At 47.6% G+C, this 25,851-nt stretch overlaps 1 long non-coding RNA gene across 1 annotated transcript; it reads right to left on the minus strand.

Moving 5' to 3' along the window:
- Positions 1-12,952: 12,952 nt before the first annotated feature.
- LOC142257912 (uncharacterized) lies at positions 12,953-14,012 on the minus strand. The gene is made up of 3 exons (XR_012727678.1): positions 13,966-14,012; positions 13,734-13,890; positions 12,953-13,603 (listed from the first exon to the last, which is right to left on the minus strand). It is a non-coding gene; the product is annotated as an uncharacterized LOC142257912 (long non-coding RNA).
- Positions 14,013-25,851: the final 11,839 nt, after the last annotated feature.

A 25,851-nucleotide genomic window follows, 5' to 3' on the forward strand; every position in this document is an offset into this window, starting at 1 on the left:
AAGCAATTTTACTAGCAAACACTCAGTGTACCTAGTTGTATCCTAAACGTGGCTATTGGACTTTGCTATAGTCCCACTAGTGCAAAGACATTTGCAGAGCACGTCTGCCTGCATTGCACACTACAACTCATTGTTACTAAGCCATTATACTAGCAAACACTCAGTGTACCTAGTTGTATCCTAAACGTGGCTATTGTACTTTTGTCTATTCACAGTATTGGAACGATATTTGCAGCACGTCTGCCTGCATTGCACACTCTAACTTTTTTAAACTCAGCCATTTATAGTAGCAAACACTCAGTGTACCTAGTTGTATCCTAAACGTGGCTATTGTACTTTTGTCTATTCACAGTATTGGAACGATATTTGCAGCACGTCTGCCTGCATTGCACACTCTAACTTTTTTAAACTCAGCCATTATACTAGCAAACACTCAGTGTACCTAGTTGTATCCTAAACGTGGCTATTGTACTTTTGTCAATTCACAGTATTGGAACGTTATTTGCAGCACGTCTGCCTGCATTGCACACTCAAACTTTTTTAAACTCAGCCATTTATAGTAGCAAACACTCAGTGTACCTAGTTGTATCCTAAACGTGGCTATTGTACTTTTGTCAATTCACAGTATTGGAACGTTATTTGCAGCACGTCTGCCTGCATTGCACACTCAAACTTTTTTAAACTCAGCCATTTATAGTAGCAAACACTCAGTGTACCTAGTTGTATCCTAAACGTGGCTATTGTACTTTTGTCTATTCACAGTATTGGAACGTTATTTGCAGCACGTCTGCCTGCATTGCACACTCTAACTTTTTTAAACTCAGCCATTATACTAGCAAACACTCAGTGTACCTAGTTGTATCCTAAACGTGGCTATTTTACTTTTGTCTATTCACAGTATTGGAACGATATTTGCAGCACGTCTGCCTGCATTGCACACTCTAACTTTTTTAAACTCAGCCATTATACTAGCAAACACTCACTGTACCTAGTTGTATCCTAAACGTGGCTATTGTACTTTTGTCAATTCACAGTATTGGAACGTTATTTGCAGCACGTCTGCCTGCATTGCACACTCAAACTTTTTTAAACTCAGCCATTATACTAGCAAACACTCACTGTACCTAGTTGTATCCTAAACGTGGCTATTGTACTTTTGTCAATTCACAGTATTGGAACGTTATTTGCAGCACGTCTGCCTGCATTGCACACTCAAACTTTTTTAAACTCAGCCATTTATAGTAGCAAACACTCAGTGTACCTAGTTGTATCCTAAACGTGGCTATTGTACTTTTGTCTATTCACAGTATTGGAACGTTATTTGCAGCACGTCTGCCTGCATTGCACACTCTAACTTTTTTAAACTCAGCCATTATACTAGCAAACACTCAGTGTACCTAGTTGTATCCTAAACGTGGCTATTTTACTTTTGTCTATTCACAGTATTGGAACGATATTTGCAGCACGTCTGCCTGCATTGCACACTCTAACTTTTTTAAACTCAGCCATTATACTAGCAAACACTCACTGTACCTAGTTGTATCCTAAACGTGGCTATTGTACTTTTGTCAATTCACAGTATTGGAACGTTATTTGCAGCACGTCTGCCTGCATTGCACACTCAAACTTTTTTAAACTCAGCCATTTATAGTAGCAAACACTCAGTGTACCTAGTTGTATCCTAAACGTGGCTATTGTACTTTTGTCAATTCACAGTATTGGAACGTTATTTGCAGCACGTCTGCCTGCATTGCACACTCAAACTTTTTTAAACTCAGCCATTTATAGTAGCAAACACTCAGTGTACCTAGTTGTATCCTAAACGTGGCTATTGTACTTTTGTCTATTCACAGTATTGGAACGTTATTTGCAGCACGTCTGCCTGCATTGCACACTCTAACTTTTTTAAACTCAGCCATTATACTAGCAAACACTCACTGTACCTAGTTGTATCCTAAACGTGGCTATTGTACTTTTGTCAATTCACAGTATTGGAACGTTATTTGCAGCACGTCTGCCTGCATTGCACACTCAAACTTTTTTAAACTCAGCCATTATACTAGCAAACACTCACTGTACCTAGTTGTATCCTAAACGTGGCTATTGTACTTTTGTCAATTCACAGTATTGGAACGTTATTTGCAGCACGTCTGCCTGCATTGCACACTCAAACTTTTTTAAACTCAGCCATTATACTAGCAAACACTCACTGTACCTAGTTGTATCCTAAACGTGGCTATTGTACTTTTGTCAATTCACAGTATTGGAACGTTATTTGCAGCACGTCTGCCTGCATTGCACACTCAAACTTTTTTAAACTCAGCCATTATACTAGCAAACACTCACTGTACCTAGTTGTATCCTAAACGTGGCTATTGTACTTTTGTCAATTCACAGTATTGGAACGTTATTTGCAGCACGTCTGCCTGCATTGCACACTCAAACTTTTTTAAACTCAGCCATTTATAGTAGCAAACACTCAGTGTACCTAGTTGTATCCTAAACGTGGCTATTGTACTTTTGTCTATTCACAGTATTGGAACGTTATTTGCAGCACGTCTGCCTGCATTGCACACTCAAACTTTTTTAAACTCAGCCATTATACTAGCAAACACTCACTGTACCTAGTTGTATCCTAAACGTGGCTATTGTACTTTTGTCAATTCACAGTATTGGAACGATATTTGCAGGACATCTGCCTGCATTGCACACTCAAACTTTTTTAAACTCAGCCATTATACTAGCAAACACTCACTGTACCTAGTTGTATCCTAAACGTGGCTATTGTACTTTTGTCTATTCACACTACTGCAAATCTATGTGCAGCACCTCTGCATGACAACCTCGTGCTCTGTTTTTAATAAGCTATAATGATAGCACAAAATACTGCCATTTTGTGGCATCATAGAACTGGCTGTTGTATTCCATTAGTGCCCCACTGGTGACAAGCTATTTCTAGCACCTCTACATCACACCCTCATGCACATTTAGCTACGCTAATGTTATAGCAAACTCATGGAATTCATTGCTGCATTTCATAATTCGGAGGGATAGAAAGTCAGGCTTCCTTTAGCTTTTCCTTCTGTTCATAGACAGCATCTCCAAGACAAATTTCCCCTCCACGTCTAAGTGTGGAGAGGCAGCTAGTGCGCATGCGTGTGCCGATGTACCCCAGCTGCAGCATAATTACAGTGTTTCGCCTAGTGAGTATGCTCAGCCTGACTGTGCCATTCCTGACGCTAAGTCTTCATTTCGGGATACAGCGCATGCTCCCACACTAAGTGTGAAAAGCCTCTTTGCACAGGTGCTTGCATTCTGTGCCGGGTCTAAGTCCTGTTTTGTGCCTAGACACCATGCTAAAGCTGATAGTCTTTTTTCAGAGACTGTATTTCATGCTACTGAGCATGCTCAGGCACTTCCTGCATCAGAGACTAGGTCCGGTAATGAACTCTTTGGCCCTGGCCCTGATGTGGGGGTCCCATATAGACCACAGGGCATCAGGTGTCCTCCCAAATGGCTTGCAGAGGCCCACACCTATGACTTGTCACCGCATTATTGATGGTCAGACGATGACTGGTGAGGTGTTTGGGTCATGGCAGCCATGAGGTCATCATTGAAGTTGCGTTTCCAAATAGGACGCTAGTTATGCCACTCATGACGTGTCACTCTGCTTTTGTCTCCAGGAGGTGCATTGTGGTTCACCCTGGTTTGGGGCGGACCCAGGTTATAAAAGGGGCTGGAGCCAACAAGGAGGTGCGCAGTCTTCTATTATGCTCCGAAAGAGCACACCTCCATGTGTTGAACCCATTGCGGCTTTAGGCCAGAGGTAGGCAGGGATAGGGTGGTGGATGCAGGCCACCACCACAGTTGGTAACGCAGAACGGTTAAGACCAGCTCCTGTCCTAACAGTCCTGCTTGTGCAGCCCAGTGGCATTAACAGGCCTGCTGCTGCTGATGCGCCTGCTGTCCACAGGTGTGGCCCCTACGCACACGGTCAGCGTACTCAATGGCCCCTGTGTTGTTAACAGGGAGTTCCTGGGCTGGGTGGGCATGTGGACCCTGTGACGCTAACAGGGCTCACAGTCTCCAGATCCGAATGGCGTCTAACTCGGTTCAGGCTACTATTAGTTTCATAGCCACACAGCTCTGTATCCTCCACCAAACCTTCAAGTTGCCAACCTCTCCTTTTCCAACTGGGAGCACGGTGGACACTGACTGCTGAAGGTGATATATACCTTTCTCTTTCTTTTCTTATTAATTTTTGTTATATAGCGGTCACAGATTATATACCACTTTATCCAAATCTGCCAGTCCCACTGTAACAGATGTTGTTTCTTCAGCAAATGTTACAGTTGTTTAACCACCAAATCCACGGACCAAAATTTTTTTCCCCTTTCCAACACACCTGTTCCCCTTTCCAACAGCATCTGTCCTTTTTCAACTCATTTTGGGATATGACCAAAAGTGCAACTGTGCAGGGACACCGTACTCAACGCCATCTCAGCACAGCAGCCATCCCTCGGTCCCTCCGATGTGGACAAGTAAAAGACCATTTCCTCCTATCCATGACAAAGTGTTGAGATTCACTCTGTGCAGCACTGGTGTTTAGTGGAAAAGTAGATCTAAGATTGCGTACCACATTCTGCAGATACTCCTGTATACGTGCGTCTATTTCTATGGCAGGAATTAGTTCGCCAAATTTTGTCTTGTACCGGGGATCTAACAGTGTGGCAACCCAGTATTCAGGATTACTTCAAATTCATACAATCCGAGGGTCATGTAGGTAGTGCAGCAAGAAGGCGCTCATGTGTCTTGTGCATCCAGGAGGACCAAGTCCTTGGTGTGTTGGTGGCAGAGAGGTGAGAATCGTGCATCCTTCCTCTGCCCTCTACCCACAACCTCGCACAACCGAAATGTGAGCAAGCTCTCACTCATCTGCTGAGTCTTCCATGCCCATCGCCAGTTCGTCCTCCATTTCTTCATGGGCTCCTGCACTTTCATCAACACTTTTTGCTGATACTATGCGCCCTTGTTAATCCCTCTCCCTCACCATGACTGCCGCATAGGTGCCGCTGACCATCTGGACCTCGTAGATCTTGTTATCCCTTCCGCATATGACTCCTCCTGTACTTCCTCCCCTTCCTCTTGTCCCAACACCTGACTCCGAATAATAATTACAGTGTGCTCCATCATGTAGATGACCAGAATTGTCACGCTGAGAATGACATTGCCAGTGCTAAACATCTTCGTCGACATTTCAAAACTGTGTAGCAGGGTGCATAGGTCCTTGATCTGACACCACTCCAGCAGCGTGATCTGCACCACCTCTGGATCAACTTATCCCAGGCTATATGTCTTACCGTATTTCAGCAGGGCTCTGCGGTGCTGCCACACACGCTGCAACATGTGCAGATTCCAATTCCTGCGTGTCGGAACATCGCATTTCCGGCGTTTAACTGCCAGACCCTAAGACTTCCGGAGTGATGAAAGTTGTTGAGCTGCTGTGTGCGCACGATGGAAGTGAGCACATAGCGAGCGTGCCCGCTGCACAAGGCCATGTAGGCCGTGATGGTGTTTTAAAAATTGCTGGAGAATTCGGATCAACACGTGAGCCATAAAAGGCACGTGTGTCACATTGCCCTGAGGATGGCCCGCAGCCAGGTTTGCATCATTGCCGCACACGGCTGTTAAGTCACCAACGGAGTCCGCTCCGTCAATTTGTACTCCGGTCGCCAGGTGACAACGTGTTCCTTTCATGAATAGTGCTGATGATGGGAGAGTAGTCGATGCCAGCGGCGCAGGTGGACGCAGGTTATGCTCACCCACTGGGCTGCATTACCTTGACAGATGCAGAATCTCTGGCTGAATGTAGCTGGTGGGTATCTCACAGATGAAATACCATCATTCAGCTACAACCAATGGGAAGACACCACACCCTTTTTTATGCCCATCCTGTCTGCAGACCACTGCCAGACATAGCTATGAACCTCTGGTTAATTTTACCCCCAGTTCAGTTTTATGATTTTGTGTGCTTGTTACCTGACTACTTTTCCTGCTTGCTGTTTATGTACCTTGTTGGCCGATACGCATTTCACCTCTGCTTGTTTTCTGATTAAGTCCTGGCCGTCCCATTCTGTTCCTGTTCCTCAATTAATGTTTTGACCCTGCCTGACTACTATTCTCTGTAATAGCGGTGTGACTCACATTTCCCATACATTTCAAAGTAAAACTTTGACCGCCTGATGGCATTGAGCTCTGCTGCCAGCATAGTAAGGAGGTGTGTGGTAGTCCTTGTGCGCAGTTGCAAGGAAGGGTGGCCTGACCACACAGGGTTTGCGCAAAGGTAGAGGACCCACACGAGGTTGAAGAGGCAGAAGCAGTGTATTAACTTCTACATACAGAACAAGGATTGAAACAACTCGTGGGGACGGCAAGACTTGTACAGCAGACCCTTCTCCATCTCTCACCATAGTTTGCCAGTGCCCAGTCAGTGACATGTAATGACCCTGTCTATGCTTACTGGTCCAAGTATCTGTGTTGAAATGCACCCTGTCGCACACAGATTTTCTCAAGGAAGTGGTGATGTTGTGTGCGACATGCCGGTGTAGCGCGGGCATGCTTTTCTTGGAGAAGCAGTGGTGATTGGGCATCTGGTACTGGGGCACAGCGACAGACATAAGGTCTGTAAAATCCTGTGTGTCCACTACGCGTAAAGGCAGCATTTCGGTAGCCAACAGCTTACAGAGGGATAGAGTCAACCACTTAGCTTTGTCATGGGTCGCAGTAAGTGGCCTTTTATTTGACCACATCTGAGGGACAGAGATCTGGCTGCTGTCTGTAGACGGTGTTGAGTAGGGTGTCCCTGGAAAAATGCAGGTTTGTGAGAAAAGTGCAGGCGGAGACATGATGTTGGCTTCATCTTGCCTTCAGATCTGTTCATCTTGTATCATTTTTAAAAAACACAGCAAGCAAGGGTTACTCCAAGCGGAGTCTCCCTTTTTTTCCAAAAATTGGGCCCCACACAGACACCTTATCAGTGGCAGCACTTGTGCCCTAGTTGCAAACAGGATGTTTTGATTTGCATCAAGCACATTCCAAATCCACAAGCATTTACTCTCCCCAGGATGACACAGGGGTAGTAAATTCCTTCTGGATCCATGACTTGTTCATTTTGATGAACGTCAGTCTGTCCACATTGTCACTGGACAGACGCGTGCGCTTATCTGTCAGCACACACCCAGCAGCACTGAAGACACGTTCAGAGACAACGCTGGCAGCTGGACACGACAAAATCTTCGAGGCGTAACTGGAGAGCTCTTGACATTTTTCTAGATTTGAAGCACAAAAGGAGCAAGGCTCCATTTGCAAAGTCATTGCATCGATGTTCATTTGGAGATACTCCTGTATCATCCTCTCCATCCGTTGACTATGTGTCAGACTTGTTGTCTCTGGTGGCCTTGCAAAGGAGGGTCTAAAAAAATTATGAAAAGATTCCATAAAATTGCTGTTACCAGCACCAGATACGGTCCTACTGGTACGGGTAGACTGTTGAAGATGACGAGGCCGTCCCATGTTTGTCAAGTTACAACTGGGAGAATCACTCCCTTCACCTGCACGGTTGTTTGGTGGAAAAGCCGAGCTAAGATCGAGTAACAGCTTCTGCTGATACTCCTGCATACGTGCGTCCCTTTCTATGGGTGGAATTATGTCACAAAATTTGGACTTGTCCCGGGGATCTAATAGTGTGGCAAGCCAGTAGTCATCATCACTTCTAATTTTGACAATACGAGGGTCATGTTGGAGGTAGTGCAACAAGAAGGCACTCATGTGTCTTGCGCAGCCATGCGCACCAAGTCCACGCTGTGTTTGTGGCATAGAGGTGCTAACCGTTCTTTCTTCCTCTGTCATCTCCCCCCAACCTCTTTCAACTGAAATTTGACCAAGGTCCCCCTCATCTGCTGAGTCTTCCATGTCCATGGACAGTTCGTCCTCCATATCTTCATGTCCTCCTGCACCTTCCTCAACATCTCACCTGCTACCATGCGCCCTTGTTGATCCCTGTCCCCCATGGTCCCATGCCTGCCGCGTTGGTGATGATGAACGTCTGGACCTTGGTGATGTTGTTGTGTCTTGCGCATATGAATCCTCCTGTAGTTCCTCCCCTTCCTGTTGTCCCACCCCCTGACTACGAATAGTGTTTAGCGTGTGCTCCAGCATGTAAATGACTGTAATCGTCATGCTGATAATGGCATTGTCAGCGCTAAACATATTCGTCGCCATGTCGAAACTGTGCAGAAGGGTGCATAGGTCCTTGATCTGAGATCACTCCATCAGGGTGATCTGCCCCACTTCTGCATCTCGTTGGCCCAGGCTATACATCATGACGTATTGCACCAGGGCTCGCCGGTGCTGCCACAGTCGCTGTAACATGTGGAGAGTTGAATTCCAGCGTGTCGCCACATCGCATTTCAGGCGATGAACCGGCAGGCCGAAAGACTTCTGGAGCGATGCAAGTCGCTCAGGTGCGGCGGTTGAACGGCGGAAGTGAGCACTGCAGACAGTTTCCGTGCCCTGGTCAGAAGGCCATCTAGGCCGGGATAGTGTGTTAAAAATTGCTGGACAACAAGGTTAAACACGTGAGCCATACAAGGCACGTGTGTCACCTTGCCCAGGCGAAGGGCCGCACCCAGGTTTGCAGCATTGTCGCACACGGCCTTACCAGGCTGCAGGTTGAGTGGAGACAACCATTTATCAAAATCAGTCTCCAGAGCTGCCCACAACTCAGTCGCTGTGTGACTCCTATTTCAAAGACATGTCAAGCTAAAGACCGCCTGATGCCGTTGCGCTCTGCTACCAGCATAGTAATGAGGGGTGCGTGATTCCTTCTGCGCAGTGAGAACGCTGGTGGCCTGACCAGGCAGGCTTGGGGCGGAGGTGGAGGACCCAGATGAGGTGGAGGATGCAGAAGCAGTGGCGGAACTTGGACAGACAGAGGATTGACACACAAGTCGTGGGGACGGCAAGACTTGTGCAGCAGACCCTTCACCATCTATCACCATAGTTACCCAGTGGCCAGTCAGCGACATGTAACGTCCCTGTCCATGCTTACTGGTCCAAGTATCGGTGGTGAAATGCACCCGTTCACACACAGAGTTTCTCAAGGAAGCGGTGATGTTGTGTGCGACATGCTGGTGTAGCGCGGGCACACCTTTCTTAGAGAAGTAGTGGCGACTAGGCATCTGGTACTGGGGCACAGCGACAGACATAAGGTCTCTAAAATCCTGTGTGTCCACTAGGCGGAAAGGCAGCATTTCTGTAGTCAACAGCTTACAGAGGGATAGAGTCAACCTCTTCGCTTTGTCATGGGTCGCAGGAAGTGGCCTTTTATTTGACCACATCTGAGGGACAGAGATCTGGCTGCTGTGTGTAGACGGTGTTGAGTCGGGTGTCCCTGGAAAAATGCAGCTTTGTGAGGAAAGTGCAGGCGGAGACATGATGTTGCCTTCATCCAAAGTTGGTGCTATCGATGTCTGAGAGAGCTGTACACACTCACTTGTTTCCCCTTCCAAACCAACTGACGACCTACCAAGCAAACTGCCTGTTGCGGTTACAGTGGTGGAAGTTGTGGGTGGAAAAACAGGTGTGACAGCTGTCCCCACAGTCCTAGAAGATGACGAGCGCGCGGATGCACTGGAAGGGGCAGGCGGTGGATGGTTCGCTCCGCTAGGCCGCATTGCAGCACGGTGAGCTTCCCATCGGGCCATATGATATTTATTCATGTGACGATTCATGGAAGAAGTTGTCAAACTGCTGAGGTTTTGACCTCTACTAAGAGAACCATGACAAATTTTACAGATCACATAATTTGGGCGATCTTTTTCTATGTCAAAAAAGGACCTGGCTAGGCAAGGCTTAGAGGCCATGCGACCTGTTGATCCACCCCGAATAATGCTCAGAGGCAGAGTGGTGGCTGAGGATGCAGTTGTAGACGTGCTACCAGTGCTCCGACTGTGTCCAGGAAGGCGCCAGGTTACTTCGACGTCGGTTGCATCCTCCTCCACCGCCTCTGTTGACCTCCTCGAGTGTCTGACTGTGGGTTGACAGTAGGTGTGATCTAGAACTTAATCATCAATTGTTGTGTTTGCACTCCCCTACCCCTCAGACCGAGTTTCTTCTTGCCCTGACCGAATATTTAAGTTGTCATCCCAATCGGGTATCTGCGTCTCATCTTCATCAGTATGTTCCTCATTGCCTATAACCACAGTTGTTGGAAAGGCAGCATTTTGGTAGCCAACAGTTTGCATATGATGAAAGTCAACCTCCAAGCCATTTCATGCCCTTCTAAAAGCATGTAAAACACAGCGAGGGGACTCCAACCACAGTCTCCCTCGTTGCCACTAACTGGGCCACACACACCCCACTTGACTGGCATCGGTTGAGCCCCCTTTTGAAAAAGAAAAAGATGCTTTGCATGAAGCACTCTCAAAAATACGCGTGCCTTTCCCGTCCCCTGGCTGACCCAGGGGAAGAAAAGTCCTCTGAGAGCCATGACTTGTTCATCTTGGTTCTTTTAGAGACACAGCGAGGGGACTCCAACCACAGTCTCCCTCGTTGCCACTAACTGGGCCACACACACCCCACTTGACTGGCATCGGTTGAGCCCCCTTTTGAAAAAGAAAAAGATGCTTTGCATGAAGCACTCTCAAAAATACGCGTGCCTTTCCCGTCCCCTGGCTGACCCAGGGGAAGAAAAGTCCTCTGAGAGCCATGACTTGTTCATCTTGGTTCTTTTAGAGACACAGCGAGGGGACTCCAACCACAGTCTCCCTCGTTGCCACTAACTGGGCCACACACACCCCACTTGACTGGCATCGGTTGAGCCCCCTTTTGAAAAAGAAAAAGATGCTTTGCATGAAGCACTCTCAAAAATACGCGTGCCTTTCCCGTCCCCTGGCTGACCCAGGGGAAGAAAAGTCCTCTGAGAGCCATGACTTGTTCATCTTGGTTCTTTTAGAGACACAGCGAGGGGACTCCAACCACAGTCTCCCTCGTTGCCACTAACTGGGCCACACACACCCCACTTGACTGGCATCGGTTGACCCCCCCTTTTGACAAAGAAAAAGATGCTTTTCATGAAGCACTCTCAAAAATACGCATGCCTTTCCCGTCCCCTGGCTGACCCAGGGGAAGAAAAGTCCTCTGAGAGCCATGACTTGTTCATCTTGGTTCTTTTAGAGACACAGCGAGGGGACTCCAACCACAGTCTCCCTCGTTGCCACTAACTGGGCCACACACACCCCACTTGACTGGCATCGGTTGAGCCCCCTTTTGAAAAAGAAAAAGATGCTTTGCATGAAGCACTCTCAAAAATACGCGTGCCTTTCCCGTCCCCTGGCTGACCCAGGGGAAGAAAAGTCCTCTGAGAGCCATGACTTGTTCATCTTGGTTCTTTTAGAGACACAGCGAGGGGACTCCAACCACAGTCTCCCTCGTTGCCACTAACTGGGCCACACACACCCCACTTGACTGGCATCGGTTGACCCCCCCTTTTGACAAAGAAAAAGATGCTTTGCATGAAGCACTCTCAAAAATACGCGTGCCTTTCCCGTCCCCTGGCTGACCCAGGGGAAGAAAAGTCCTCTGAGAGCCATGACTTGTTCATCTTGGTTCTTTTAGAGACACAGCGAGGGGACTCCAACCACAGTCTCCCTCGTTGCCACTAACTGGGCCACACACACCCCACTTGACTGGCATCGGTTGAGCCCCCTTTTGAAAAAGAAAAAGATGCTTTGCATGAAGCACTCTCAAAAATACGCGTGCCTTTCCCGTCCCCTGGCTGACCCAGGGGAAGAAAAGTCCTCTGAGAGCCATGACTTGTTCATCTTGGTTCTTTTAGAGACACAGCGAGGGGACTCCAACCACAGTCTCCCTCGTTGCCACTAACTGGGCCACACACACCCCACTTGACTGGCATCGGTTGACCCCCCCTTTTGACAAAGAAAAAGATGCTTTTCATGAAGCACTCTCAAAAATACGCGTGCCTTTCCCGTCCCCTGGCTGACCCAGGGGAAGAAAAGTCCTCTGAGAGCCATGACTTGTTCATCTTGGTTCTTTTAGAGACACAGCGAGGGGACTCCAACCACAGTCTCCCTCGTTGCCACTAACTGGGCCACACACACCCCACTTGACTGGCATCGGTTGACCCCCCCTTTTGACAAAGAAAAAGATGCTTTGCATGAAGCACTCTCAAAAATACGCGTGCCTTTCGCCTCCCCTGGCTGACCCAGGGGAAGAAAAGTCCTCTGAGAGCCAGGTCCACATTGTCAGTGGACAGACACGTGTGCTTATCTGCCAGCAGACCCCCAGCAGCACTGAAGACAGGTTCCGAGAGAACGCTGGCTGCAGGACACGACAAGATCCTCAAGGCGTACGTGGCGAGCTCAGGCAATTTATCCAGATTGGAAGCCTAAAATGAGCAGGGCTCAAGTTGCACAATAATGGAATCGATGTTTCTTTGCATATACTCATATATCTGTGTGTCTCCCTCTTTTTCCTTGTCCAGCTGTTTTGTTTTCACATGAGTATATGTCCTTGTCACTTTCCCATGTGTTTGTGTTATGTTGTGAGTTGTTTGTCACCTTTTGGACACCTTTCAGGGTGTTTTCTAGGTGTTTTACTGTGTTTGTGATTGCCTGCCATTGTTTCCTATGGGCTCGAGTTCGGTTCGTCGAACGTTCGACGAGCCGAACTCGAGCCAGACCCCCCGTTCGGCGAACCGCCTCGAGCCGAACCGGGACCGGTTCGCTCATCTCTAGTGGCGGGTGAATTAGTTGCTTGAGTTGGGGTCATGATGGGTGTGGAAGGCGAGAGGTGGTAGTGGGTAGGAAGTGTAGGGGCAGATGTGGTTCGGAGCTGGTACTGGGCAGCAGGCTGGTACTGGGCAGCAGGCTGGTACTGGGCAGCAGGCTGGTACTGGGCAGCAGGGGGAGTAGGGACAATGGCTGGAGGGGGGGCAGGTGCTGGACGAGGGGTGGGTGGAGGTGGTTGGGAGGAAACCTGCGCCAGAGCCTGCTGTGTGGCTTGCATTACATGCATCTGCTGGTCAGGAGATAGCTTTTCCATGCGCTCGAGTACGGCTTGAAAAAAACAATGATTGGGTGATTTACTTGCATCTAAATGCAGCCTGTCCAGACGCGTGCACAATTCGTGTGTATTTTTATCCATAGAGGCCTTCATGAAGCTAAAACCAGAACTAGATTGTTCTGCTAATAATTTAATGGCGTTCTGGAAGGCTGCATTTAGATGCAAGAACTCGGGCGCATAGCTCCTATCCTGACCCCTATGACGCTGACGCCCAGAACCCAAAGGTGTTCTACTGAGGGCAGCAGTGTCAGAGGGGTGGGGTAGGGGAAAAGCTATCTCGTCACCAGCAGCTTCAGGTAATGAAGTCTCACCGGAAGCTCCAGCGCAGGTGGATGGGACAGATGTAGATGAAAGGGAAGGTTCAGATGGGTGGGGTCTGTGCCTGTGTTCCCCAGTGGCGGACTGTTCAGGGATCGCTCCTGACGGGTTCGATGCAGGCTCCCGAGTGCTGCAGACGGTGCTGTTAAAAAGAGGAAAAAAAAACCAATAATTAATTTAATTGCTATACATTGGCACTGGCTAAAAAAAAAAAGGCAAAAAAGGTCAGACATAAACTATTATACTTTGTACATATTGTGGGGAATATTTACCTTCTGCACACCATAGTTGTCCGGAGGAACGACAACGCTCTAAAATAACGGTATTTCGATCTGCGTCCTCCGGATCCACTCGGGGCCTGCATCTCTTGATTCAACTCCTTTTTGAAGCGATCCCTGATAGACCGCCACCGCTTCTGAAGTTTGTCACCTGAAAGTGGAAAGCACAAAGTGGTTACAACACATTACATCCTGCAGCATAACCTACTGAACTGTGAATACTTACGCGCTTTCTTCTGGGCCCGAGAATTGAGCTCCTCCCAACCTTCTATCTATTTTTTTCCGGATTGTACCTGATGGGAAAAAACTGATGTGTGAAAGTAGCCTAAATGTCTTTTTAGATTGGAAGCTCTTGTAGGAGCATTTTTATCACTGCCTCAGTATGCACTGATTTTGGCATCACAGCATTTGTTTTCATCTGGGTCACTTGTCATACATTGACACACAAAATATTTTTCATCTTGAGTTACTGTGAAATGCTCAAATAGCGCTGACGTCATAGAGTGCTTCTTAGACATTTTGTAATCATATAAATTCACTCTCAAAATAATTTTGTCTTATGAAAAAAATAATGTATAATTCCAGCAATAACAGGGAACCATGTACAGTGGGAAAAATAAGTACATTGGAACCTCGGTTTACGAGTAACTTGGTGTGTGAGTATTTCGCTATACGAGCAAAGCTTGCTGTAAATTTGTAACTCAGTTTACGAGCAAGCTTTGCTGTACGAGCAAAATACCCACCACACACATTTCCAGTTCTGTACTTTCAATGCGCTCTGACCCGCTCTTGTAGTCCGCACAAACACACACAAACACATATTATGCTCACCTTACCTTCCGTTCCCTCGCCGGCCTTCTGGTTCTTGTAGTTCGCCGGTACAGGATGTGTATCGGGTAACTATCGCAATGATGGAGGAACTACTGCTGTCAGCCACTTCTGAAAGGCAACGGAAGCACTGGCAACGGAAGCTTCGGCATCGGTCGCGATGGCTAACCGATACACATCCTGTACCTGCGGACTACAAGAACCAGGAGGCCGGCGATGGAACGGAAGGTAAGGTGAGCATAATATGTGTGTGTGCATGCGTGTTTGTGCATGTGTGGAATGGCACAATAGGTGACCAGGATGGGACATTGAACAAGTTGTGGAACGAATTGTCTGAGCTTGCATTATTTCCTATGGGAAATTTTGCTTTGCTAGGCGAGTAACTTGGTTTACAAGAACACTCCCAGAACGGATTGTTCTCGTAAACCAAGGTTCCACTGTATTTGATACACTGACAATTTTGAAAGTTTTCCCACCTACAAAGAATGGAGAGGTCTGTAATTGTACACTTCACCTGTGAGGGACAGAATCTAAAACAAATCCAGAAAATCACATTGTATGATTTAAATAATTTGCATTTTATTGCATGAAAAAATATGTATTTGATACAATTGAAAAACAGAACTTAATATTTGGTACAGAAACCTTTGTTTGCAGTTACAGAGGTCAGACATTTCCTGTAGGTTCTGTTTCTCTCAGTTGAAATTACTGATGATAAAAATTTCAGACCTCTCCATTCTTTGTAGGTGGGAATGGACAGTGTATCAAATACTTATTTTCCCCACTGTATAATTTTAGATAGAAATAAAACAAACTTTGCATAAATCAATAGTACAGATGACAAATATAAAGTTTGTAAAATATGTCATTACCCCGGTATTGACTACTTACTACAACAACATTTTGACAACAGGAGATATTCCAGACAGATCAAAGGAGACGTATATCAAAGTAATTCCAAAGTAAGCAATGACCCCTTGGAGGCTTGTTCCTATAGACCTATTTCACTTATTGACTTAAGGCCCTGTCACACACAGAGATAAATCTGCGGCAGATCTGTGGTTGCAGTGAAATTGTGGACAATCAGTGCCAGGTTTGTGGCTGTGTACAAATGGAACAATATGTCCATGATTTCACTGCAACCACAGATCTGCCAAAGATTTATCTCTGTGTGTGACGGGGCCTATAGACCAAAAGATTATATCCAAAATAATGGCTGACCGCTTAGCAATGGTGCTTCCTTTCTCGCCTTTTCATTGGGGGACACAGACAGTGGGTATTATGATGTCTCCAGGGAGGCGTGACACTAGATTGAAAAAGTGTTAGCTCCTCCTCCCATAGCATATACCCTAGCTAGGCAGGAAACTAGCTCAGTTTTTTCTAGTGTCAGCAGGGAGGCTGACATGTCTGGCCTGAGCTCTACCAGGTGCCTCAGGCCAGCTTATTTTGTTTTTATTTTGTTTTTTTCTTATTCATTCTATTTTTGATATGGGGCACCCTCGTTCCCCCCGCGTACGGGCAGAGGATACCTGGCGTGCACAAGCCGTCAGTCTTCCCTCGCGCCCAAGTGGTCGGGTCTGCGTACCCCTCCAGGCTCCCTGGAAGCACCTCACACCAAGGTAGCACCAGAGGGCTAAGCCCGAGCCGAGGACCTGCTTCAACCTTGAGCCGAAGATGCGTCCCTGAGATCCCCGCATCCATCACCGACGCGTCTTCAGACGGAGCCAGGAGCAGTTAGGGAGACGACGAGTCATCTGTCCCCCGCATCCAAAACGCCGCCTGGAAAGGCGCCGGTGGGGTGATGCAGGCCGTGATTCCGGTGAGCATCATTAATTTAGCCCCTGGCTTCGGCCTGCATTCTAGCAACGCCCCTCTCACTGCTCTGGAAACCACTCCCTCACTCAGGAGCAGCTCCTTTCCGATTGGCCGCCACGCTTAGGCGGGCTTTGCACGTTGCGACATCGCAAGCCGATGCTGCGATGTCGCACGCGATAGTCCCCGCCCCCGTCGCAGGTACAATATCTTGTGAAAGCTGGCGTAGCGAAAATTATCGCTACGCCGGCTTCACATGCACTCACCTGCCCTGCGACCGTCGCTCTGGCTGGCGACCCGCCTCCTTATTAAGGGGGCGGGTTGTGCGGCGTCACTGCGACGTCACACGGCAGGCGGCCAATCAGAGCGGAGGGGCGGAGATGAGTGGGATGTAAACATCCCGCCCACCTCCTTCCTTCCGCATATTCTACGGGAGCCGCGGTGAAGCAGGTAGGAGATGTTCCTCGCTCCTGCGGCTTCACACACAGCGATGTGTGCTGCCGCAGGAGCGAGGAACAACATCGGACCGTCGCGTCAGCGTAATTATGGATTACGCCGACGCTGTACCGATGATACGATTACGACGCTTTTGCGCTCGTTAATCGTATCATCGAGCCTTTACACACTACGATGTCGCATGCGATGCCGGAAGTACGTCATTTTCAATTTGACCCCACCGACATCGCACCTGCGATGTCGTAGTGTGCAAAGCCCGCCTTAGTCCCAGCCCTGGGACCAAGCAGTCTCCGGGGGCCGTCTCTCTCCTCCAGGCTGCCAGGAACACTGGACGCCATTTTCCACGAGGGGAGCAGACACGGGTGAGATTGCCTCCTCGGCTCTGCACTTCTGCAGCACTATATACCGCTCTGCTCAGCGGTATATCGCTGTCTCTCTAGCGGTGTGTGCCTGCTGGCTAGCGGTGTATATCAGATGTATATACTGGCTCTGCCTGCAGGTATATGCCGACTGTTTGACAGTATATGCCATTTTGCTATCGGTATATACCGGCTCTGCATAGCAGTCACTTTATAATACTGCTAGTGGCTCCTCACTCATACTAACAGCGGCATATCTCTATATAGGGCTGTAGGACTCTGTTGCTGACATGCGTAACCGCAAGGGTGATAAAGCTTCCCAGGCGTCCTCTACGGACCTGTACTATGCTTGTACCACCTGTGGACGCTCGTTTTCTAATGGCCGAAGCTATCCACTATGCCGGGGCTGCAATGCCCCTACTACCGTGTCACAACAGACCCAGTTGCCGGACCAGGAGGCCGCTTAGGTTTTGGATTCTGCCCTGGCCACCGGCCAGGCAGCACCCCGTCTGATGACGTTCTTCCTGCATGGGCTCTTCTAATGTCTAAAAGGCTAGATGACCTTGTCACTCAGATATCCCAAACCTCAGGCAGCCTTCCCCCGGCTCAGCTCCTTCAGAGGAGCCCGCCTGCTTCGCCTGGTCCTTCTTCCTCAGAACGTAAAAAGGCTGCTTCCAAGAGGCGCCATTGCGACCTCTACGCCTCTTCCGACTCGGATGATGGTCAGTCTGACCCGTGCTCTGTGACTTTTAGTTGTCACGATTCCCAAGACTCTGACTCTGATTCAGATGTCCCTTCCGAGTCTAGGCATATAGAAGACACATTAATTTCGGCTGTCAATCACTCTTTGTCGATTTCTGATCAGCCTCCGGACCCGACTTCTCAGTCGGCAATCAAGCGGGCCAAGAAGCCTTCAAATCGTGTCTAAATGGTGGGATCACCCTGATAGAAGGTTTAATAAAAAAACTTTCACTTCATTCGCTTATCATTTTCCATCTGAAATGGTTAAGACCTGGTCAGTACCCCCCGTTGTGGACCCGCCAGTATCCAGGCTGGCTAAACGCACGGTTATGTCCGTTTCAGACAGCGCGTCTCTCAAGGACTCGTCCGACCGCGCAGTTGATGCGGCGGTCAAGTCTATTTTCAAGGCTTCAGGCTCCTCTCTTCGCCCCCTGTTTGCCTTGACATGGGTCGCGAGAGCTATGGCTGTGTGGAGTAAGAACCTACGCAGGATGCTTCGCTCTTGTAATATTCCTCCGGAGGCTTTTGAGATCCTTGATTTGATCTCCCTAGCCTCTAATTATTTTCTTCACGGCTCCCTAGATGCAGCTAGTTTGTCAGCCCTAACGGCAGCCAATGTTGTTTTTGCCCGCAGAGTCCTGTGGCTAAAGATATGGAACGCGGACAGTGCCTCCAAGAAATCCCTGTCCACACTCCCCTTCCATGGTCTTCACCTGTTTGGAGAATCCCTGGACAAACTCATATCTGAGACGACGGGTGGAAAAAGTACCATTCTACCACAAAAGCGGCCTGTATCCAGGAATTTTAAAAAAATCTTCTTGACGCAGGCAGTCCTTTCGGCCCGTCTCCCAAAAACCTTCAGTACAAGGATCGTCCCAACGCTCACATGGAGGATCCGGCCCCTCAAGGGGCTCTTCTTGGCGTTCCCACTCCAAACAACCTAAACCTAAGGGACCTCGCCCTGCACAGGCCCCCTCAGCATGACGCCAGGTATCCATCAGATCCGACTCCTGCTGGAGGGCGGCTTCTGCTTTTTCGGGATATCTGGCTAGACCACACTCACAATGCTTGGGTTCGAGAAATCGTCACCTCAGGTTACAAGATCGATTTCCATTCCATGCCGGCCAGCAGGTTTCTGCGTTCTCATCTCCCAAAGTCCGAAACGCAAAGCCAGGCCTTATTTCAGGCCATAGCCTCGTTACAAAAAGCAAACGTTATCATTCCAGTGCTCCTGGAACAGCGCGGCAAAGGTTTCTATTCAAACCTTTTTGTCGTTCCCAAAAAAGATGGCTCTGTCCGCCCTATCTTGGATCTCAAAAGACTGAACAGATCCGTACGCATTCGGACCATCCGAATGGAGTCATTGAGAGCAGTACTAGCCGCCATGGAACCGGAAGAATTCCTAGCCTCCATAGATGTTCAAAATGCTTATTTACACATTCCCATATGTGTATCCCATCAACGGTTCCTTCGTTTTGCCGTAGGACACAGTCATTACCAATTCAGGGCCCTCCCCTTTGGACTGGCCACTGCGCCTCGGGTCTTCACAAAGCTCATTGCACCCCAGAGGCGTTCTGGTCATTCCCTATTTGGACGACCTACTTGTCAAGGGTAGCTCTCCTCAAGTTTGCTCAGAAAGCTTGCAGATATGCTTAGACACGCTGTCAAGGCTAGGGTGGCTTATCAACTTCAACAAGTCATCCCTCATTCCTCATCAGCGCATCACCTTTTTAGGTATCCTGATAGACACGGCTCAGTCCCGGGTTTTTCTTACAGGTGACAAGAGGTCTTCCCTCATCCGGGCCGCCCAATCCCTCCGCTCCCGCCGTCACACATCCCTTCGGAATGGGATGAGAGTGTTAGGCAAGATGGTGGCAGTCATGGAAGCCGTGTCCTTTGCCCAATTTCATCTGCGCCCTCTACAACTGGATCTTTTATCCTTCTGGGACAAGAATCCAGCTTCTCTAGACCGGTCAGTCCGCTTAGCTCGGACTGCGCTCCACTCCCTTGTCTGGTGGACTCAAGTCTCATCCCTATCTCAAGGGAAGTCCTTCCGTCCTGTCCACTGGCAAGTAGTCACGACAGATGCCAGCCTCATAGGCTGGGGAGCGGTTTTTCTCCACCACACTGTTCACGGACGCTGGTCTCCCTCCGAACGCTCCCTTCACATCAACGTTCTAGAGATCAGAGCCATATTTTTGGCCCTTCAGAACTTTCAGCCCTTGCTATTGGGTCTCCCTGTTTGGATCCAGTCAGACCATGCCACGGCTGTGGCTTACATCAACCGTCAGGGAGGAACTCGCAGCAGGGCAGCGACGAAAGAAATATCCAGGATTCTTCTTTGGGCAGAGATGCACATTCCCATTATTTCAGCTGTCCATATTCCGGGAGTAGACAACTGGGCCGCAGACTTTCTCAGCAGACAGGGTCTAGCGGCAGGGGAATGGTCCCAGATCAGATCACTCTTCGTTGGGGACTCCCAGATGTGGACCTCATGGCGTCATGGATGAACGCCAAGGTACATCCCTTCATATCCCGATCGAGAGACCCGCTAGCGCTCGGCTCCAACGCTCTAGTCTTCCCGTGGTCGCAGTTTCGCCTGCCCTACATCATCCCTCCGTTTCCTCTCATTCCGAGAGTAATCAAGAAAATCAAGGCGGAGGGAATTCCCGTGATCCTCGCGGCCCAGGAGAGCCTGGTACCCAGAGCTTCTCCAACTTCTCAGCGACACTCTCTGGCGTCTCCCCGACCGCCCGGATCTTCTGTCGCAAGGTCCAATATTCCACCAGAATACAGCACAGCTGCATTTGACGGCCTGGCGCTTGAATCCTTGATTCTAGCCAAGTCAGGTCTTTCTTCTAGGGTAGTTCATACCATGCTTAATGCTCGGAAGCCCTCCTCCGCCAGTATCTATCACAGGACCTGGAAGACCTATCTTTTCCTGGTGTGACCGTCATCACCGGTCGCCCCTTGTTTTTTCAATCCCTGATGTGCTTGCCTTTCTGCAAGATGGTCTGGACTCGGGACTAGCCCTCAGTACCCATAAAGGTCAAGTTTCTGCCTTGTCAATTTTTTTCCAGAAGCAGCTGGCTTCTCGCCCTCAGGTCCGTACCTTAATCCCTGGGATCTGAATCTGGTTCTCGGAGCTCTTCAGCTTCCTCCTTTCGAACCTTTAAGAGAAATCTCTCTTCAACGTCTCTCTCGGAAGGTTGCCTTTTTAGTCGCCATTACCTCTATCAGACGAGTGTCCGAACTGGCGGCCCTTTCCTGTCACTCACCTTACCTTATATTCCATCACGATAAGGTGGTCCTTTGGCCTTCCCCCGCCTTTCTTCCAAAGGTCGTATCTTCTTTCCACTTGAACAAAGACATTCTGTCCGACCCCGGTCCATTCCTTTGAAAAAGCCCTTCACACTCTAGATCTTGTTAGGGCTCTGCAGATCTACATCTCCAGAACAGCGCCGTTGCGCACGTCCGATGCCCTCTTCGTCCTCTCAGAAGGACACAAAAAGGGCAACCAGGCTTCTAAATCCACGATTTCTCGATGGATCAGGACTGCCATCTGTGAGGCATACAAAGCACGAGGTTCTGTTCCCCCTCAATCTGTGCGGGCCCACTCTACGTGAGCAGTGGGTGCTTCCTGGGCTATCCGCCATCAGGCTTTGGCTCCCCAACTTTGCAAGGCCGCTACCTGGTCCAGTGTGCACACATTTACAAAATTCTACAGAGTGCATACGCATGCCTCCGCGGATGCTGCTCTTGGAAGGCAAGTCCTTCAGGCAGCAGTGGCCCATTTATAAGTGGCCACTGCTCGGTTTCTTGACAGTGCTGATATGTGTTCACTGCAGTTGCAGTTGTTAGTCAGCTCTTAGTCTGATGTTATACACTGTTAATAGTTCAGTTCCCACCCAGGGACTGCTTTGGGACGTCCCACTGTCTGTGTCCCCCAATGAAAAGGCGAGAAAGGAAATGACATTTTTGTGTACTCACCGTAAAATGTCTTTCTTGGAGCCTTTCATTGGGGGACACAGCTCCCACCCTTGCGTTTTCGTTGTTATTCTCCTACTGCTTTTACACCAAACTGTTTCCTGCCTAGCTGGGGGTATATGCTGTGGGAGGAGGAGCTAACACTTTTTCAATCTAGTGTCACTCCTCCCTGGAGACATCATAATACCCACTGTCTGTGTCCCCCAATGAAAGGCTCCAAGAAAGACATTTTACGGTGAGTACACAAAAATGTCATTTTCTCAACTGGTGAAGCCAGCTCAGGTGGGATTTGTTAAGGGAAGAGCTGCAGTTAGAAACATAAGAAAAGTTTTGACAGTGATGGACGAGGTAGGACGACAGCAGCATTTAGGAGACAGACCATCCCTCCTAACTCTTGATGCAGAGAAAGTATTTGATAACGTTAGTTGGGAGTGGCTGGGGGTGACGTTGGACTCGTTCAATTTAAAAGACAAATTTAGAACATTTTTGGATGGGGTCTACAATAGTCCTACAGCTAGAGTACACACACCAGGATTCTTCCTTTATTCTTTTCACTTGCACATGGGAACCAGACAGGGATGTCCAATGTCACCATTGCTGTTCAATCTGGCCATGGAACCCTTTGCTAGATTTATGGAGGAGTCAGATCTATTTGACGGAATCAGAGTAGGCAAAGATAAAGTTAAGATTGCTCTATTTGTGAATGACGTCATACTTTTTTGTCAAGACCACTAGAGCAGCTGAGGAGGATCTTTGACTTTATTCAGAAATTCAGTGAGTATTCGGGGTACAGGATTAACATCAACAAAAGTGAACTTCTAGAATTAGGAGACATTATACCTCAGGAGCAATGGGGCAAGCTAGGTCTGGACCTACATGTCTCAAAGTCATACATAACGTATTTGGGGATAAAGATAGGGAGGAGACCAGATCAACTCTATTCACTTAACTACACCCCTCTTATAGGTAAAATATTGGGGGAACTACAACGGTGGCATCACTTACCAATATCTCTTTTGGGTAGATGTCACCTGGTTAAAATGGTTAGCTTTGCCAGGCTCCTATACCCCTTGCAAACCCTACCCTTGATTTTAAAACATTAAATCGCCTCTTTATTAAGACATATAGTGTACTGGATACACGACACTAGTTGCTACTCAAACACCCATCTAGAACGACAGTTAGCCGCCCCTTGGGATCTGACCGCTCTTATCCACACTAGACAAGCTAAACTGCCACAGATAGTAAAATCCTCCTTTTTACTAAGGGACACCATAGTATGTTGGAAGATAGTGAGGAAGGCCTTTCAGCTTCCCTTTCTGGTTTCCAAACATATGCCAATATTTGGTCACCCCGAGTTCCCCCAGAGAGCTGAAATTAAGAGGGTCATTGATCAGAGCGGTGATCAGTTGCAGACAACGGGGTCCATTGTGTGGCGGGAGGAAAAACGGTGGATGTCTCCACAAGAAATTATGGACAAATTCAAGATACACAGGAAACATTTCATGCAGGTCCTGCAGCTTCATTCTTTTTGTCAGTCCAGACTCAGAAAGTTGGAGAGGGAATCTGTCTCTCATGCCTTAGATGACAGTATAGGCCCGCGCACCCAAATGGCGAGTATCACCTCATTGTACAGCACCATGAGGCACAAATTTGTTAAATTAAAACAGAGCAAAACGTTCAGAACATGGGAGAGGTGGACAGGAGATGAGGAGATAGCGGATACAATATTACAAGGGTGGGAATGGGTGAGAAAATCCATCTTGTGTGAGAGATGGAGGGAGACTTATTTCATGCTCATACACACAGCGCTGTATGGCTTTAACATCCCGCCTTCCCATAGCTGCCCTGGCCGGATTACAGCGTGTCCTAAATGTGGGGTGCCCTTTACGAATCTGTGGCATGGGGTGTGGAAGTGCACAGAAGTAACAACATATTGGAAGCGAGTAAGGGACCAGATTCAAGCATGTTGGGGAACGAAAGTTCCACAAACACCACAGGCTCTGCTCTTCCACCAATTACGCCCCCCCCCTCCCCGAATCCGAATCTTAGAGTATGGTAGACAAAGTAAAGATTCCTAGAAACATCCAAACATTTTTAGTGGTGTCTCTTCGGGCTTTGTTTAGCGAGTGGCTTAAATCAAACACTCCATCAATGGGAGCAATAATATCTCAAATGAATCATCTATTGGGACTAGAACTGATAGAAGCGGAAAGGGGTAAAGTCAGGAAAAGTTTTTCCGCTGTGGAAAAAATTCATTGGTTTTCATTATAGTCCTCAGGAAATCCTGAAAATAATTAGCCCTTTCTGCCATACAGAATGGTATTGTCTGGAAGACCTGGGAGGGACGTTGGGGGTTTTGGGACCATCATTAGACACTTAGCATGTACCATATGGAGATGGTAGTCGACACCATAGCAAGAACATAATTGTGGAAGGGTTCACACTCACATTCTTATTCTTTGTTTGTGATACTACCTTTTATTTTTTCTTCCTTTGCAAGGTTTACAGTTGCATTGACGAACAAATCAATCTCGTGTATGCTGATGTTACTATTTGACCATGGAATTGACTGTTTAATTTTTTTATGTTTAAAAATTTGAATAAAAAAGATATTAGATGTTAGATGTTAATTAGATACCTTTACTGTGAATTTCCAATCTCAGGCTTTTCTTAGGTACAGCTCACTAAATGTTTCACATCAGATTGCTTCAGTCTATGAAGAGGGGAGGAGGGAGCAAATAAACTGATAACAGAGCTAATAACTTCTATACCTATACAAGTCCTCATATAAGTCCTCATCAATTCTGTTGCTGTATTTTCCCTGTATATTGTATGTATATTGTATAGAAGCTATCCTCCCATAAGTACATGAGCTCAAAGAAAAAACAAACAAGCATACAGAGAGGACATACAGTATACTGGACTATAGATTTATGCACAGTTTATTGAAAGTTTAAATATGCTTTAAGTAGTAATTACCTTAATCTTGTTCTCCTGTTCACTCCAGCAATTCTGAGATGAGTGCGGCCTTCCTTGTTTCTGAGATGAGTGCGGCCTTCCTTCTTTTTGAGTATGTTTACTTTTTACCCTCGCCTGTAGAGGAGGAGCTTCACTGGTGCTCAAGTGCAGCACAGACTTATCTCAGCTAAGACACGGCCTAGATCCTCAGGCTACATACATTCACACACAGCATTTTTGCGGATCCGTTTTTTGCAGTGAAATGCAGTGACTCCGGCATCCCAGCAAAGTCAATGGGTTTCAAGATATGACATTCAGATTTTGTGAGGATCTGTTTTTGGGCTCAAAAATGGATCCTCACAAAGAATGAGCAGTCAGTTTGTGGCGTTTTTCTAATCTGCTTTTCCTATTGAAAACATTATCTATGAGCTCAAAAACCTTTCAGGTGATGCATTTTTTTAAAAAGCTGATCTGTTTTTGCAGCTGAAAAACGTATCCTCAAAAAACGCAGCAAAAACGCTGAATGTGAATGTAGCCTTAGATCAGGAATAGAACAGCCATTTATAGGACATTTCATAACTTTCCCAAATTCCTATAAAAAAACATTCAGCACATTCTGCATTGCACGCTGGACCCAATTTATTATATATTTTAGCAGTCAGAGTCGGTCCATTTTATTCCGACCATGACTCTGACTCCACAGCCCTGCCAAGAGCCATACGTTTTTCTGTCTGATTTTCACAGGAGTACCATCATGATAGACACGGTGGTCTTCAGCAGACTGTGCTACTATTTAATGGTTTAATAATTTAGTTGTATTTAATTATAATCACACTGTTGGCATGATACTGTTATAGGGGGATTGACATTATGGTACTTCACCTATTATAGGTGCACTAACATTATTATGGGGTACTGTGGTTACCGTTATGGTTCTTTCACAGTATCAGTATGGGGCTTCCACTGTC

This window comes from Anomaloglossus baeobatrachus, chromosome 12 (genome assembly GCF_048569485.1).
Source record: "Anomaloglossus baeobatrachus isolate aAnoBae1 chromosome 12, aAnoBae1.hap1, whole genome shotgun sequence".
NCBI classification, from domain to species: domain Eukaryota; kingdom Metazoa; phylum Chordata; class Amphibia; order Anura; family Aromobatidae; genus Anomaloglossus; species Anomaloglossus baeobatrachus.